The sequence below is a fragment of the Lampris incognitus genome, chromosome 14 (genome assembly GCF_029633865.1).
Source record: "Lampris incognitus isolate fLamInc1 chromosome 14, fLamInc1.hap2, whole genome shotgun sequence".
Lineage (NCBI taxonomy): Eukaryota > Metazoa > Chordata > Actinopteri > Lampriformes > Lampridae > Lampris > Lampris incognitus.
This window is the reverse complement of record NC_079224.1, coordinates 12348318-12363883: the sequence shown is the minus strand read 5'-3', so window position 1 is coordinate 12363883 and position 15566 is coordinate 12348318. Positions and strand designations below refer to the sequence as shown.

Genomic DNA, 15566 nt, shown 5'->3' with positions numbered 1-15566 from the left:
TGGGGGAAGGTTTGCCGAAGTGGAAACTCGCAGGTGTTAAGTTCGCTACGTCGGCGTGACCTCTCCGTCGCGACTCCCCGTCGGCACGGCGTCAACGGCTCGTCGCTCCGCGGTGCTGTGGGAACAGCTCTCCTCTCGCCGGAGTCAGGTAAAACACACTGAAACCCCCCCTCCTCTCTCCCCCTCTCTCCCCCCCTCTCTCTCTCGCAGCGGGAACCACGTCCCGCACATCACTTACGCTATTCCGGTCCGGTACCGCAGGACCAGACCTCGGGAACGGCTTTTGTTTTCACGACTTGAATTCGTGGGGGGGGGGTCGTTCACATTTAAAACAGTTGGGATTTTGTTTTGTTTTAAAAGGTCGTTTTGTGGAGATTGTCGTAAGATGATTGATTTGTTTGTTCCGTCTTCTGCTCTGTTGTCTGTCAACCGTCGGGCTGCTTCGCTTCGCTGCGCCGGGACCTGCCGGTTTTGGGTGACATGGGACCGCCTTCGCTGGTGAGTATCGCTTCTTTTTCACGAGGAGGAAGTAAAAACACAGTAAAAACAAAACAAAACAAAACGGCCATAGAGAAATTGCACACGCGCACACAGAGAGACACGCGCGCGCACACAGTGAGCGAGACGACGACGCGGCCGTTCGGTATGACGCGAGCCACTTTTCTGTCCTGTCGCAAATCAAAACATTGGACAAGATCTGGACGCACGCGACGGTCTCGCTCTTATCCGCCATTGGACGTGTGGCGTGAGGGGTCTCAAGACGGCGCCGATGGTGTGCTGCGATAGAGACGCGCCGGTATCAGCACTTCACTGTTCTCTGAACCGCTGAGCAAGCACAACTTGTCTTTCTTCACACACACACACACACACACACACACACACACACACACACACACACACACACACACACACACACACACAGAGACACACACACACCTGATCAAAGGCTCGCCGGACACATACACGCTGTTGAGAAAAGGGAAGTGCTCCCAGCATGTGTTTCCTTTTTGTCTCGGTTGTATTTAGCAGACGTCCAGAGCGGAATGACCGCAGAGGCCTTTTCTCTCTTACGTTGCCCAGACTTGGGACGGAGCGACTCACAAACACACTTGAACACTTTGCCTGCAGGATCTTTAGGAGCAAAAGCAAAAAAAACAAAACAAAAACCCCCCCCAAAACTTTCTCCCTTATTCGGTGGTATCAAGACATTGATCTTCAGGGTTTTATGCTGCTTTTTATGATGCAACATCTCCTACTGATCAGTACCGTGTTAATGGTTTTATGAGGCTGAATAATGAAGTTGAATGGACTCAGCCATTTTCTTGGAAGATAAGATCGAGCAAAGTCCATCGTGGTATGTCACGTTTACTGGTTGGTAGTAGCCTGTGCACGTGCATATTTTCATATCTGCATGGGTATTCATTCATAAATGGTCAACGGTCATTATTATCCACTCTTGGTCCAGTAGTTAACGCTTCTATGTGAGGGGGGGGGCTTACAATTGTGTTTCCACCATATATATTACATGATTATTACAAGGTATAGCCAAGTAATATTATTCCAGTCTGTCCAGGTTCCTGCTTTTCAATACGGTGAAAAGACGTGAATGCCGGTAGTATGGTTCCTTTCCCTGGCAGCAAATATGGCAGATCGGTTGTTCTTGTGCACCGAGGTCCATGTGCATAACAAAAAGTGAAATTCCCATCATGTCTGGGAATCCAGTAACTTGGTAATTATTGGAGCGTTTTCACACAGAAGACGGAGACCTTGAAAATACAAAGTCTCTGGGGTGCAAATGTGCGGGTATGTCTGGAGCGGCTGACCTCATGATGAATGGGAGACGGATGTTTGTGGCGCCACATAACAAGCTCTTCATTGAGCTGTGAGAGCAGAGTGGCTGATGGTCGATGAGGTTGTCCTTTAGCTTGAGCACAAAGGGCCGACCTGCCACCTGCTCGTTGAGCAAGGCAGTTTAATCCCCCTCCGGCTCCAGAGCACCGGAGTGAAGCTGATTCTGTGAGCCAGACTCCCTGGAAGAGGGCAAGGGCAAACTCCACTTTGCTCCAAGAGATCGAGAAAGTACGGCTGAAAAAAAAATTAAATTTCTCTCTTGGTTGTTGACAGTTCACGACCAGGAAATGCTTACGCCATCCTCGAAAAAGAATCCCCTGGTTGTTTTCCTTATCACCTTTGTGTCATCTCTCCTGTTCACTCACTTCAGACCTGAAGATTTCACAAGTCGTGTCTTATTTCAGTCGTTTCCAGCTCCGGCACGTGGTTGTTCATGTTCACCAATATTGATTAGACTGGTCCTAGACCGAAGGACCAACACAAAGAAGATGTTAAACCGAGCCGGATGCCTCCTAAAGGCTGACAAAAATAGCACAGCGATGGAATGACGACCTGTCATCGTGCCGGGCTGTTAATGCTATCTGTGTAAGACATTTTTGTCAATATTACTGTCATGATCAATACACCTGCCAATGTACAGGAAGAGAAGCCATTACCACGAAACCACACCGTCTTGTCATCTGGGACCGCGAGACGGATCCTGTAGGGCCATGTTGAGTGTCAGAGAAGAGGGTTAAAGGTAAACTACAATGGCCTGTTAATCTCCTTATCGTGATTTAACAATACAACATGCAAAAGGTTGGAGCAAAAAAGTCATCTTGAAATTGTCCAGGAAAAGAAAGTAGAGCCTATAGCTGGAGTTGTTGCAGTAGTCCCCCCCCCCCCCCGTGGTGTATCCAGAGTGTGTGTTGTTGTACTTGGTTTGTAGAGAATTGATTAAACAAACAGCGGTGGGGCTGCCTCAGGTTTAGAGAGACTGTGCCATAACTGTTCGATTCCCCACAATCTCCCGATGTCACGCGTTTTGTTCAAGTTCCCTTGAGCAAGACGTTAACCCCCCCTCACACACACACACAAACACACATACACACAAACACAAACACAAACACACAGTCGATGTACCGTTGTGAGTCACTTTGGAGATAAACGCATCGGATTGAAAATGCAAAAATGGAAATCTAACCGCCAACGACCGACCCGTTGGCCTCGGGCTCAGCGTTTATCGTGATCATGTGCGAAGCTCAACATGTGAACGCAGCGATGCTTCAGTTCACCAAAGCCTCGGGGTGGGAAGGGATCGTGTGTGAGACTCGGTTTCGCTGGGTGGAGAGATAAGCCTGCTGGAAGTCTCGCTATCTCCCCAGCGTCGCCCGATCACTCAAGAGTCGTCTTTGCCTTATAAAGGTACGGTCCCCGAGATGGCACCTTAGCAGTCATGATTTATTTATAGTGGGGAATACGAGGGGTCGGCCGTGGCTTTCTTTTGAAGTCTTCCACAAGAGTGCCATTGTGCAGACACTTTTGTTTTCTGCCAAGAACTTTGCTGGACCGCTATCAATCCGTTTTCTGGAACGCTGCTACGGAAAGACGCCGGGCTGCATTTTGTCCCCGTCTCAGATTTTTTTTTTCCCCTCAGTTTATTTATCTTATCTAATATATGTCCTTCTCCTCTTTTGATTTTTTTTGACTAGATACGGATAAGAGGTTACGGGTGATGATTTACTTCGGTGGCGTATTTGCACTCTGCACAGTATTTAAGGAGCGTGCAATTCAATCAGGATTTATTTATAAAACGCTATTTGTGAGGCAGTTTGCTTTCCGCAACGACACAAGAAAACAAACGGGGGGGGATTAAAATCAAAATAGAACCAACCTTAAAATGAGAAAAGCATACAAGAACAAAAAAACCCCAGAAATAATAAAGGTCCGTCTGTATGTGGTATGTGGGCACTTGTGCATCAGAGAAGATTTGAAATATAAAAGCTTTCCAGGATTTTCAGGCTCTTTCTTTAAACGCTATCTCTCCACCTCAGGAAATAGACAAAATCATAGAGCGTACGATCCCTTGTCTTCTAATTTTAAACGGAGAGTGAGTGAGCTGCCAACTGAAAATATTCTATTGAGCTGCAGTATTGATCGTTTAACAGGCCCCGCAGTGGTAAGGAAAGGCTAAATCTAAACCCCGCCGCCGTCTGCTCCAGCCATCAACACACACGCTTCTCCTCTTTTGGTCTAAAAAAGCCTCCTCTGTAATCACGTGAAGGGCACAGTCATCAGCCTACCGCTTTCCGGAGGCTAGAAACGCTGACAGCATTTATGGTTCCTTAAGATAAGATGTGCCCTCGCGTATCCAGAGGCGTCCCTTCGCGTCGGAGGGTTCGCATTCATACTAAGACATCGTTCTGCGTAACACAAACTAGTGGCGCTACTTCAGTAGAGGAAAAAAGTGAAAGTCTGACTTTGTGTCCTCCCTCCCAGCCGCTCTGATTTAGGGTGTACCGGCGGCAGGTGGTTGAATCGGGAACATTAGGGCACTTTGGGAGCATCGGAATCAGACTCCAATTTGGCATCTATTGTGCGCTTGCTGGAATGTGGCCCTCTAGTAGTCGAGCCGCGGAAGAGCAAAACTAGCCAGCCGGGGGATTGTTGCGTTGGCAGAGCCTGTGGCACAAACCAGGATTGGCGCCAACGCTTTGGCCGGCCGGCTCGAAATGGAAAACTGGAACCGAAGCTGGGTTCATTCCAATAGTACCTGAACTCGTCGTCATGTTCGGTTGGATTGGGAAGTGTTTTGTGTTCAAGGTTTTGAATTTAGAGAAGTAGAGTTCCACGTCACCCTGATACGAGCAGCTTAGGCCTGCCCAGAGTCAGTGTGTTGTCATTTGGTGGAGAGCCTGGCACATATTTTAGAGTTCATGGTGGCTCTGACTGTGTGTGTGTGTGTGTGTGTGTGTGTGTGTGTGTGTGTGTGTGTGTGTGTGTGTGTGTGTGTGTGTGTGTGTGTGTGTGGGTGTATAACTTCTACTTTTTTGTGTGTCTTTTTTAGCAAAAAGAAAAAAGTAGAAGTTGGCTGACTTCTGTGAGTGAGGCTCCTTCTGGACCAGCAATTATTTCCCGCCGTGCCCCAGGGATGACTAGGAATGCAAGCCTGGACCTGTTTTATTTAATTGGATCACATGGCAGATTTGCCACAAATTGTAACAGACATGCTTCGACATAATTATATATTGATGAGGTGCCAAATTGCTTGTCCTGACTGGGGCACTGAAAATTGGATCGCTGTAATGATCTTCATAAGGTTACTGATTTCGAGAGGCTCGCTTTTACAAGTTTTAATGAGGCTTTCTGAAGTACGGCCGACACTGCATATCAAGCACCACTTATCATTTTCTCTGCAGTGATTATGTTTATCTTGTTTAACAACACATTTTTCCTAAGATATGGCATTTATGGACGTGTTCACATAGATGGGGATGGGGAGGGGGGGTCTGAGTTGTTGGAGGAAGACTGCAGCAAATAGTATTATATTCAAATTTGGGATATTTAATTTATATTTGGGACACCGTAATAATTTGACATTTTTTCCCCCACTGTGCCCATGATCAGTGTAGTACACTGAATACCACGTTGCTATGACGACAAAAAATTCAAACTAATTTTAGATATTTCAAAAGCAGTAAAATGGGGAAAAAAAGGACAGTTAGTTCAGAGGTCAGTAATTTTCCACTGCCGAGCAGCATTATGCAAATAAGTTCATCTTTTTTTGAGTGTGTGTGTGTGTGTGGGGGGGGGGGGGGCTGTAGTCATGGTCCTTCAGCAGTAACCAAGGTCATGGCCGAGGCTACTATATAGTCGGACCGAATGGGACCCTTGCACGGGAACATACAGAGTCTCCGCACAAAGCAGAAAAAGTGAAGAGCCAAGCAGCCACATACGCTAAGCAGAGTCCAGAGATCACATGTTGTCTGTCTGGGTTGGTCTTAGTCATTCTGCTGACCAAGGACTGTTCCACAGACTCTGTCCACCCAGTATCTGTGCTTATCAGCAATTCATACAGATTGTTACCAGAGAAATGACACTCAGCAGGCCCGTCATTTCTTCACGCTGGGTCATCACCGTCACAGAACGTCTGTAAAAGGGGAATTTAAAAGAGTGTCACTTGCAGGCCTGGGAAGTTCAAGGAAACTGATTCATTTCCAGAAAGAATGTGTGAAATTTTCATCCAAATTCAAAATTTTCACTTTAATACGTGTTTAAAGGCAAGCTAAGTTGCTGCTTGAGCTAGTTGCTTTTTCCAGCGGTTGTCACCCAGATGTACACCCTCCGCTCACCCTCTGGGTTTGACCTCTGGAAGGATGCGGTCTGTTCTCACTTCAAGAGGATTGAGCTCCAGGTCCAGACTTTTCTGTCACCTGGCCCCAAAAATGGTGAAATCAACTCCGGTCCTCCATCAGGGCTGCAGACTCACTTTCTCCATCCCGGCCTACCTTAATCCATAGATTGTCTCTAAGTCTGACTGTGTAATGGATTTGTGGTGTTGTCCAGATATCGATCCCTCACGTGTTACTGTTGGTGATCTCCTTGTTGTGCTTTTGCATTGTTTACACTGGTAAAGACCTGCACTCTTTGCTATGATATGATTTTACAAATCAGTACTCCAAGATGCCTGTGGATTGACACACTATTATATCTGCTAACTGCTGATTCACTATGTTAGTGGCTTTGGATAAAAGCGTCTCATCTCAGGATACCCAAACGGTCGAAACAAGAACTGGGCTATTTTAAGATACAGGATAACATCGACGCCGACCAGTGCTGGGTCATGTTTATTACACTTTGCTGTGGAAGAGTCCTGAAATCAGATGTATCAGAGCCCCGACTGTTGAAATGTAGTACTATAGAAGGACGGGACAGATCGTCCTCCCGACAGGCTAATGCACCGAGTGTTTACAGTGATGAAAAAATGCTGAACTTTGAAAAAAACGGTTTGTAATCCTTGTTATTCAGTTAATCCATTAGGTTCACAGCATTTAGACCACCAAGCAGACAAGACATTTGTGCTCTCTAATGTCAAGTATTCAGACCCCATCTTAGGTATGGTGGCCCAGTGGTTAGCGCCGTCGCCTCACAGCAAGAAGGTCCTGGGTTCGAACCCCGGGGTTGTCAAACCTTGGGAGGTCATCCCAGGTCGTCCTCTGTATGGAATTTGCATGTTCTCCCCGTGTCTGCGGTGGGGTTTCTCCGGGTGCTCCGGTTTCCCCCACCATCAAAAGAAACGTGCAGAGTTAATACTCCTGTCTGTGCCCCTGAGCAAGGCAATGGTAAAAGAACTGGAGTTGGTCCCCGGGCGCAGCATGAAGGCGGCAGCCGACTGCTGCAAGCTACACACATCACAGCTAGGATGAGTTAAGTTGCAGTAACTGAATTTACCCAAGGGGATTAATAAAGGAAACTTAATTAATGATTTAAAAATGAGAAAAGAAATGACACTGTTTTCTGATCACGGACCTTTTGTTCTTCTTTGGTTGTGATTCTTTACACTAAAAACCTGCATGAGAAAGGTGGTGTTCTCACTCAGAACGAATAGGGATAGGCCTTTCCTGGGCGTCACCTTCTATCATTTTATCTTCCTCTATGTAAGCTATTATCAAAAGTAGATTTCTTTTATGCTTCCTGTTACACGTAGTGCTATCTCAAAAGTGACTGATTCAAAGTTCAGTCATACGTTGCTGGTTTCCACGTGAGAGCGGACAGAGGTACATTTCTTCAACACCTTCTGGTATTTGTTTGGTCTGCCTCACTCGCAACCGTCCTAAGAACTGCATGTGATTCCAGTTGCGTCCAGTTAAAGAAAACCCCGGTTTCAAACAGCGGCTTCAACCCACTCGTCACATTACACAGAGCGTTTGGACCAGCTGTCCTGCATTCAGATGCCCATCTGGCCGTGACACCACTACGAATTATGTCACACTATGTGTTGTGAGCTATACTTACCATCCGAGCTAATTGCGGGAGTCAGACAGAATTAGGCGCAGACTTAACTTCCGTGGTTTCCCTGAAGATGGGATGATCTCCCTGGCTTCCAGTTTACATTGTTAAATTTTATTTTATTTTTTTTTAATGATAGGCACATAATCACAGCACACCAGCCAGACAGGCCAATGATGCGCTGATGTCTGAGACGGTACAACGGGCGCCATGACGACACTGTTCCCGACTCCGCCTGTTCTAAATGTAGCTATCTCTTGTTTGGGTTGTGCAGAGCACAGACATCCCTAGTTAGCCATTAGGGTTTCTACTGCCTGTTGTGCTTCCTCACAGCGGGGTCCATTAGCACCGTGTACCCAACCCGGGTTTATCTCCGACTCATTGTAAAGCATGGGCAATTCAAGTAAATACACAAAAATCCTGAAAAAGACATTGTGGGGTATGCTTTGGAAGATGATTGTAATTTTGAAAAAAGGGTGTGTTGCGTATTAAGTATCATTATTATCATCATCAGTTCCGTAAACTATGGAGGTCGTAGGAGCACAGCTGATACCTCTTTGGCTGAGTCATCATTGTGTTTCAGTAGGGGGAGTACCTGGTGGTCCCTATCCCCTCTCCAGGTATGGATGGCCGTTGGTTCACAGAGGGACTCATCCGCCCTTTGACAGGTTTTGTTTTTAGTCCTGCTGGGTGACCAAACACCCTCCTCACAACAACCCAAAGGTTGAAGTGGGGGTGCTGGGTTAAGTCGCTGACGACCCCATGGTTACAGTTGAACATCGTACCCAGGGCGACTATTAAGTATACTGTACAATTATACTGACGAGATGCTTACTGAATTAGCGAGGGTGGTTCTCACGCTACACTCGCTACCCAAGCAGGGTTTGTCACTGACTCAACGGTTGTGCTTTAAAGTATGGCGATTTCAAGAAAATATGCAAAATTAAAAAAAAAAAGAAAATGGATAAAAAAACAACTGGTATGCTTTGGAAAGTGGTTGGAAACTGTAAAATTGTTGAGATTTTGAGTAAAATAGGCGATAAATATTCAAACTCAACAGCACAATTCGAGATTCAAGATTCAAGAACTTTGTCATTGTGCCAAGCACAAAGAAAGTGCAGTTGTGTCAACCTCAGAATAGTGCATCGATAAAAGAGATAAGAAATATAAAATCACAGAGTCTAAATAATATAAATGCAAAATAATAAGCAGTATAAGGTATAAAATATAATAGTTAATGATAAAATACAGCTTACGAGGTGCAAAAACACCATCAAAAATGCAGTAAAAGTGTGGTGGACAGATATGAAGTGGCTTAAAGTGACGTGTGAGTAAATATTGCAAATATTGCACGTGCCCAATGGTGGTAGCACATCAGTCCCATCAGACTGAGGAGATGTCTGAGTTCATTAGTGCCACAGCTTTTGGAAAGAAGCTGTTTTTCAGTCTCTTTGTGTGTGTGCAGATTTATCTGAAACACCTACCTGATGGGATGGGCTGAGGCAGATGGTGTCCAGGATGTGTAATATCTTTTATGATGTTCTTAGCTCTTCTCACACAGCGAGTGCTGTGAAGATGTTCTAGTTAGACAGCTCAATGCCAACAATGTCCTGTGCTGTTTCCACAGCATGCTGGAGAGCTTTTTGTCAGCGTTGGTGCAGCTGCTGTACCAGGCTGTCGTGCAGTTTGTTAGGATGCTCTCGATGGAGCATCTATAAAAGCTGACAAGCAGCTTTTGGGGGAGGTTGGCTCTTCTTAGCCTTCTCAGATTATAAAGGCATTGTTGTGCCTTACTCACCACAGCTGAGGTGTTGTCAGCCCAGGATGGTGACACCCAGGAACCTGGAGCAGGGGACTCTCTCCACAGCCTCTGTGTTGATGTGGACAGGACTGTGTGTGATCTTGGTGTTTTTGGTGTTTAAGACCAGGTTGTTGTTAGCACACTATGTTGTCAGTTTCTGAACCTCCTCCTGTATGCCGCTTCATCGTTGTCTGATATGATGACTGTCATATCATCCACAAACTTAACAATAGCGTTTGAGTTGTGGCTGGGTTGGCAGTCATGTGGGAACAGTGCATAAAGGAGGGGGCTCAGCACACAACCCTGGGGGACGCCGGTGCTCAGGACTAGGGTGGAGGATGTGTGCTTGTCCAGTGTTACAGTCTGGGGGCGGTTGATGAGGAAGCCAAATTTATCACAGACCCAATATTTGTTCTCTTAAAACATGTGGAAATATGAAATAATTGGGTCAAAATTTAACAAGTATCGTATGGTTTGGAGATTTAGTTGGCCTAAAGTGGTGGGCTGTCATGATGCAAAAATGTGTAGTTCTTGTCATTTGGTCATTACAAGTAAAGCATGGCCATAGAGGTTTAGGCTTCCTGAAAAAAAAAACATATTCATCATGACACCACTACAACCCGTTGCCAGGAAGTGTCTGCCAAAAACTGTCCAGTCTGCAATCACTTCTCATCTCTGATTTCTTGTTTTTCCATCTCTGAGCACTTCTACCGTCTTGCATAATCTTTACATCTCTTGTCACAGCACTATGGCTCTGGACCCTACAATTTACTGTACCATCAAGTTGCTTGTAAATTTCATGCTGAGGGCTCTGTACAAATTCTACTGTTGCAACCAATTTTGAGCTGCTCTTTATGGGAACGTCAGCTAAATGTGAACGTAAAACAGTTAATGATTTTGGTCAGACTGCACAATTAGCCGTGCTACAGTTAGCTAGACAATGACTGGGGATTTGGCTGTAGTTTTGGCTGCTGTCATGCTACACATGGTAATAATGTTCAAGGTCTCAAAGGCAGATGTAAAGAATGGGAAGTTGTACATGTGTTTGTACATGTTATTGCACACAGTCTGCCTCTGCTGTCTCAGCGAGGCATGTACGGTGTGTGTAGGTATGTACACATCTCTGTTTCAGCAATGTATGTGTAACTGAGAGCAGTAAATCAGGAAATGCAGGAGTAAATGTTTACGCCTGTGTGCATGTACATTTATTAGTATTGTGCATGTTCTGTGCATTTGCCTGTCTGTCTGTCTCTTGCTGTGTGCCTGTCTGTTTGTCAGCCCATTTAACTGTCTCTCTCTCTCTTTCTGTGTTTACATACTTTATACTAGAGGATGAAAGCAATTAGTGAGAATAAAAGTCAAAGCAGTGACCAAGCCATGCCAAAAGAGTAGGGTCAAAATCCCACTGGGAGGAGGGAGGCAAAACCCACAAATCCCTCGAGGGAACAGCCTAGACACTAATTAAAAACAGGCTCTTATGGAGCGTATTTGAGTGTGTAAGCATATGTACATTTGACTGGAGCAGTTACCGATTTGTGCGCGTGCGCGTGTGTTGAGCTATTTTTGCGAGGGCCAATGGGTTTTTAACCATAAGAGTGGAGTTAGGACATTTTGGCCAGTCCTCCCTTTTTTGAGGTAGGACTCGGGTTCCGGGAGAAGGTCCTGTAAGAATAAGGATTAGGTACAAATTAGGGCAAGGTTTTGTGTGTGTGTGTGTGTGTGTGTGTGTGTGTGTGTGTGTGTGTGTGTGTGTGTCCAGCTCCAGCTATATATTTGCGAGGACCAATTTGAGTTTTGGAGTGAGGACATTGTGGCTGGTCCTCACTTCTTCAAGGGACTATAGTTAGGTTTAGGACTTGTGTTTAGGGTTAAGATTAGAATTAGGATTAAGTTAAATTAGGGTAAAGGTTAAAGTTAGGCGTGTGTCTGCGCGTGCGCGCGTGTGACAGACACTCGGTTTTAACATGCGTTGTTTTGTTTTGTTTTTTGGGGGGGGGGGTTGCGATCGGATCACAAGCAGACAGCGCTAAATAAGAGTGTAAACGACCACCAAAAGCGTTTTGTGAACCGGTCTGGGACGCATTTGACCACATATCTTCAGTAGTGTAAACGCTATGATGCGTCCTGATGCGTCCCCGACGGTCAGACTCAGAACCCTTTATTCACCCCCCGAGGGGAAACGGACAAGGACATAACAGGAAGTCTTCTTCTTCTTGGGAGTAACGAAACCTGATCCCAAGTGGGCAGCAGGACGCATGTGGAGACGCGCGACAGACGCGGGTTGTAAACGGCGGCGTGTCTCGCTTGTCCACTTGCGATCCGGTCGCCCGTAAACGCATTTTAAAACCGGGTGTAAACGGGGTCAGAGGGCGCCCCTGGAGTACGGGAGCAAGGCCCCCGTCTTATAGTTACGGTAAAGCCAGGCAGGGAAGAGCGCGGGGAGCAACGCGTCTGCCGAGACCGTCCCGCTTCAAATCGGCCGCTAACGGGCCGCCGCGTCTCAGGATGGACGCTGCTGAACCGTGCCGACGATCGCCGTCCGTCTAAACGGAGACGTTTCTCGCCGTCACAATGCCTTCGGCGTGCACAGCGTCATGAAGTGTGCCGCTGTGTTGGGGAGGGAGGGAGGGAGAGAGGGGGGGGGGGTGTGTAGTCAAATAATGCCCCGGCTGTGCTGCTATCCCACAATGCTGCTCTGAGCCGCACAGCGCAGTCTGATAGGCTGGCGGAGAGCGAGCCGCAGCGCCGCGGTCAGGAAACCCAGCAAGCCCCCGCCGCGAACGCAGCTCGCCTATTCGGGCCCGAAGGAGAGAGGACGCACGACAACCGGTACTAAGCGCTGCGCTTTCACTGTCTGCGTGTTGCTGCCTTCCTTAGTGCCGTAAACCGGCGTAGGCGTGTGCGGTCCGGGTGTTAAGACTTTCTACGGATTCTCTGGCCCGTTGCGCGTCGTGGCGGGGCCGTCCGACCACGTCAGGCGGGCGGCCGATGACACACGACCGGCGTTAAAAGATGCGCTCGTGCCTCTTGCTTTGGCTCGTGCGGTGGAGTCGAGGGTACGTGGCTAAATGTCTCGGACGTATCGGGCTTTTCGGTCCTGCTTGCGGGTCTTGCATGTAGTCCTCTAGTGCGCAGCGTTGTAACGCTACAGTCTCTCTCTCTCTCGGATGGGTCTGCCTGCAGCAGCAGCAGCAGCAGGACCTTTTTTTTTTTTTTTTAACAAGTCAGGCTTGGAGGAAAACGTCTCTCGCCAAGTGAATCATTCAAACCGTTTGGAGACTTAGGCATTGCATGCAAAATAAATGGCCGGAAATGAGGGGGGGAGTGGGGGTGGGGGTAAAACATGTTTTTGGGATCCCAAACGCCGACATGTCAGATCAATGAATGATGACGTCGCGAGCCGAGTCACGGTCCACACGCTAGCGTCTGTGTCCAGCTGGGGGGGGGGGGGTTGGTGACGTCTGTGTCCAGCTTGGGGGGGTTGGGGGGGGGTCCTCAGAAGTCGTCGGGATGCTTGGCGTTTAGACGACACGTTTGGTGTTTTGTGATCTGCACTGCGGTGGGCGTGGTGAGAAGGCTAAGTCGTCCAACCTCTGTTAGCATCCTCTCATCCTTAGCTAGGGTATGCTAGGGCCCGTGCCTGCCCGTGCCGGTTTAATTAAGATGCGTTGTAAGCGCTTATTGCAGCAGTAGAGCCAGGCGTTGGTATCATGGGCCATGTCAGAAGTGTGTGTGTGTGGGGGGGGGGGAGGGAGGGGAGGGGGGAGGGTTGACACACTAGAAGTGCATCGTGGGTCACAGCTTTGCCATTTCTCCGGTCTCCTTTTTTTTTTTTTTTTTATAAATTTATTTCTGATTTTTTCCCTTTTTTCTCCCAATTTAGTGGCCAATTGATCCCTATTTTAATTCAAACACCCACCCTCATATTGCATGCGTTCGCCAACTGCATCTCTCCGGCCGGCAGTCTCGAAGGAAAGCGCCTCCCCACTTTCGTGACAAGGCGAATCCAAGCCGAACCACTGTTTTTCCGACACACACAGAGACGCATTCACATGACGAACACAAGCCGACTCCGCCCCCCTCCCGAAGACAGCGTTGCCAATGATTGCTGCTTCATCGAGTCCGGCCATAGTCGGATCTGACGAGACCGGGGCGCGAACCCCAGTCCCCAGTGGGCAACTGCATCGACACCACTCCGGTCTCCTTTTGACTGTACAGTAAGACTAGAATTTGCAAGATGTCTTGTGTTTTTGGCCTGTCATGCAAGGCTTCGTTTTTCGGCGAGCGCACGTTGCGTATAGGTACAACAGTAAGTTGGTTTTGTGTCACAAATTACGACTTTGCCTCAGCGGCCTTCACAGCAAGGACAAAGGCGGCACACATGTTGACCCTGCTGACATCGGCGGACGCCTAAGAAGGCTGAAGCGACTTGTAATGTCATGCTGGTGGGCAGACATTAGTGGGAATCGAGTCACAGCTGATTTAGTGATTACCTATCGCTAGCCTAATCATATAAAATGGTTAATCCCATCTGTACCCTATTCACTGTATGTCTCAGCCTTTGCATAAGCAGACACTGGCACTTCATTTAGCCGCCGTGTTTTGGTGCCAGTCTTCCAATCCAACTGGCTGCTTTAATATCTATTTGAAGAGAGAATGGGCGGGCTGTTAACCGAATAGAGGAATTCTTGAAGGGTTTAAAAAAAATGTGTGCCCCTTTTACCCAAACTGGTGATATTTGTACTGTATGTGAAGAGAAGCTAACTGTGGCCGGAAAATGCTGTGTACAACCAAAATGATGCTCGCGTAATGAAGTGCACAGTCAAGACTGTCCAGCCGAGATAACAGTGAACTAGGTTGCTCGTCTGCACTGCATCTCTGGCTGTGTCGACTCTTGTGCCAGTGACAGTAAGTGTTATGAATATGGACCTAGAAGGCCTGCTTATGAAAACTGTATGCTTTCCTCAGTAGAATTCTCCCATCTTAGTTCTGGATGTAGAGAACCGAATTGTCTCTGCAATCAGAGGTTTTTTTTTAGAAAAACCTTCATTGTCACATCCAAAGGAGAGTAATATGAAATGCCTGCACTTCATCCCATGTTACTGGAATCTGTTGATTTTCCACGTTTTAAGAAATAGCTACATTACATGCCATATTCAAAACACTTCTATTCTTCTGATTTTAAGACTCCCCGTTTTTGCAGAGGTGTCTGAGCAGAGTGATCAGGCCAGCTACACGCTATCCCATTACAGTGGCTGTATGTGGGACAGCTGTCAGCCCTGCAGTCAGAAAGAGCGAGCGAGAGAGAGAGACAGAGGTGATTTGGTAACAGTATGGCCCACTTGAGATGAGCCTGGACCTGTCGGAAACAGCCAGGCAGTCATCTCTATGTAACCTTCCTAAGCCCCCAGGGGCCTGGTGTGTATATGAGGTGTGGGGGGTGGGGGTTAGCGTAGTATAGAGATGGGCCCAGCTGTGGTTTACTCCAGATAATGGCATCTCGGCACAGATGGCGGCGCCATATCCTGTGTGTGTGTGTGTGTGTGTGTGTGTGTGTGTGTGTGTGTGTGTGTGTGTGTGTGTGTGTGTGTGTGTGTGTGTGTGTGTGTGTGTGTGTGTGTGGGTGGTGTCGTGTGCAGGACACTGCCCAACAGTATGCGTTACAATCACAAGTGGCTCTTAAAATGGTCGCCTGCAGAGTGCAGCGCCAATGCATTTAAGCACTCGACATCATTTATGCAACTGAGCTGTTACACCGCCGTTGCACGTTTCTTGCCGTGATGATTATCCAGCCGTCTCGCTGTTATCTGTGAACACAGTTCCCCTCAGAATTTTGGCTTTTTGTCTGGTTTGCCACCAATAGCTGTGTTCTTACACAGGGTATACTACAGATTTGTGTTGGTTTTGTTGCGAGCAACAGAAAATC

At 47.4% G+C, this 15566-nt stretch overlaps 1 protein-coding gene across 3 annotated transcripts in view; it reads left to right on the top strand.

Annotated features, from left to right (window-relative positions):
• The first annotated feature begins 265 nt into the window (after positions 1–265).
• The window catches only part of LOC130124278 (band 4.1-like protein 3), a 71645-nt gene continuing 56344 nt past the window's right edge, over positions 266–15566 (top strand). For 2 of the 3 annotated variants that reach the window (XM_056293735.1, XM_056293737.1), the window contains exon 1: positions 268–498. The gene's annotated coding sequence lies outside the window, so the exon portion shown is untranslated. Of the gene's footprint in view, positions 499–15566 lie in introns of all 3 variants that reach the window. The other variant, XM_056293734.1, reaches the window with a different exon arrangement.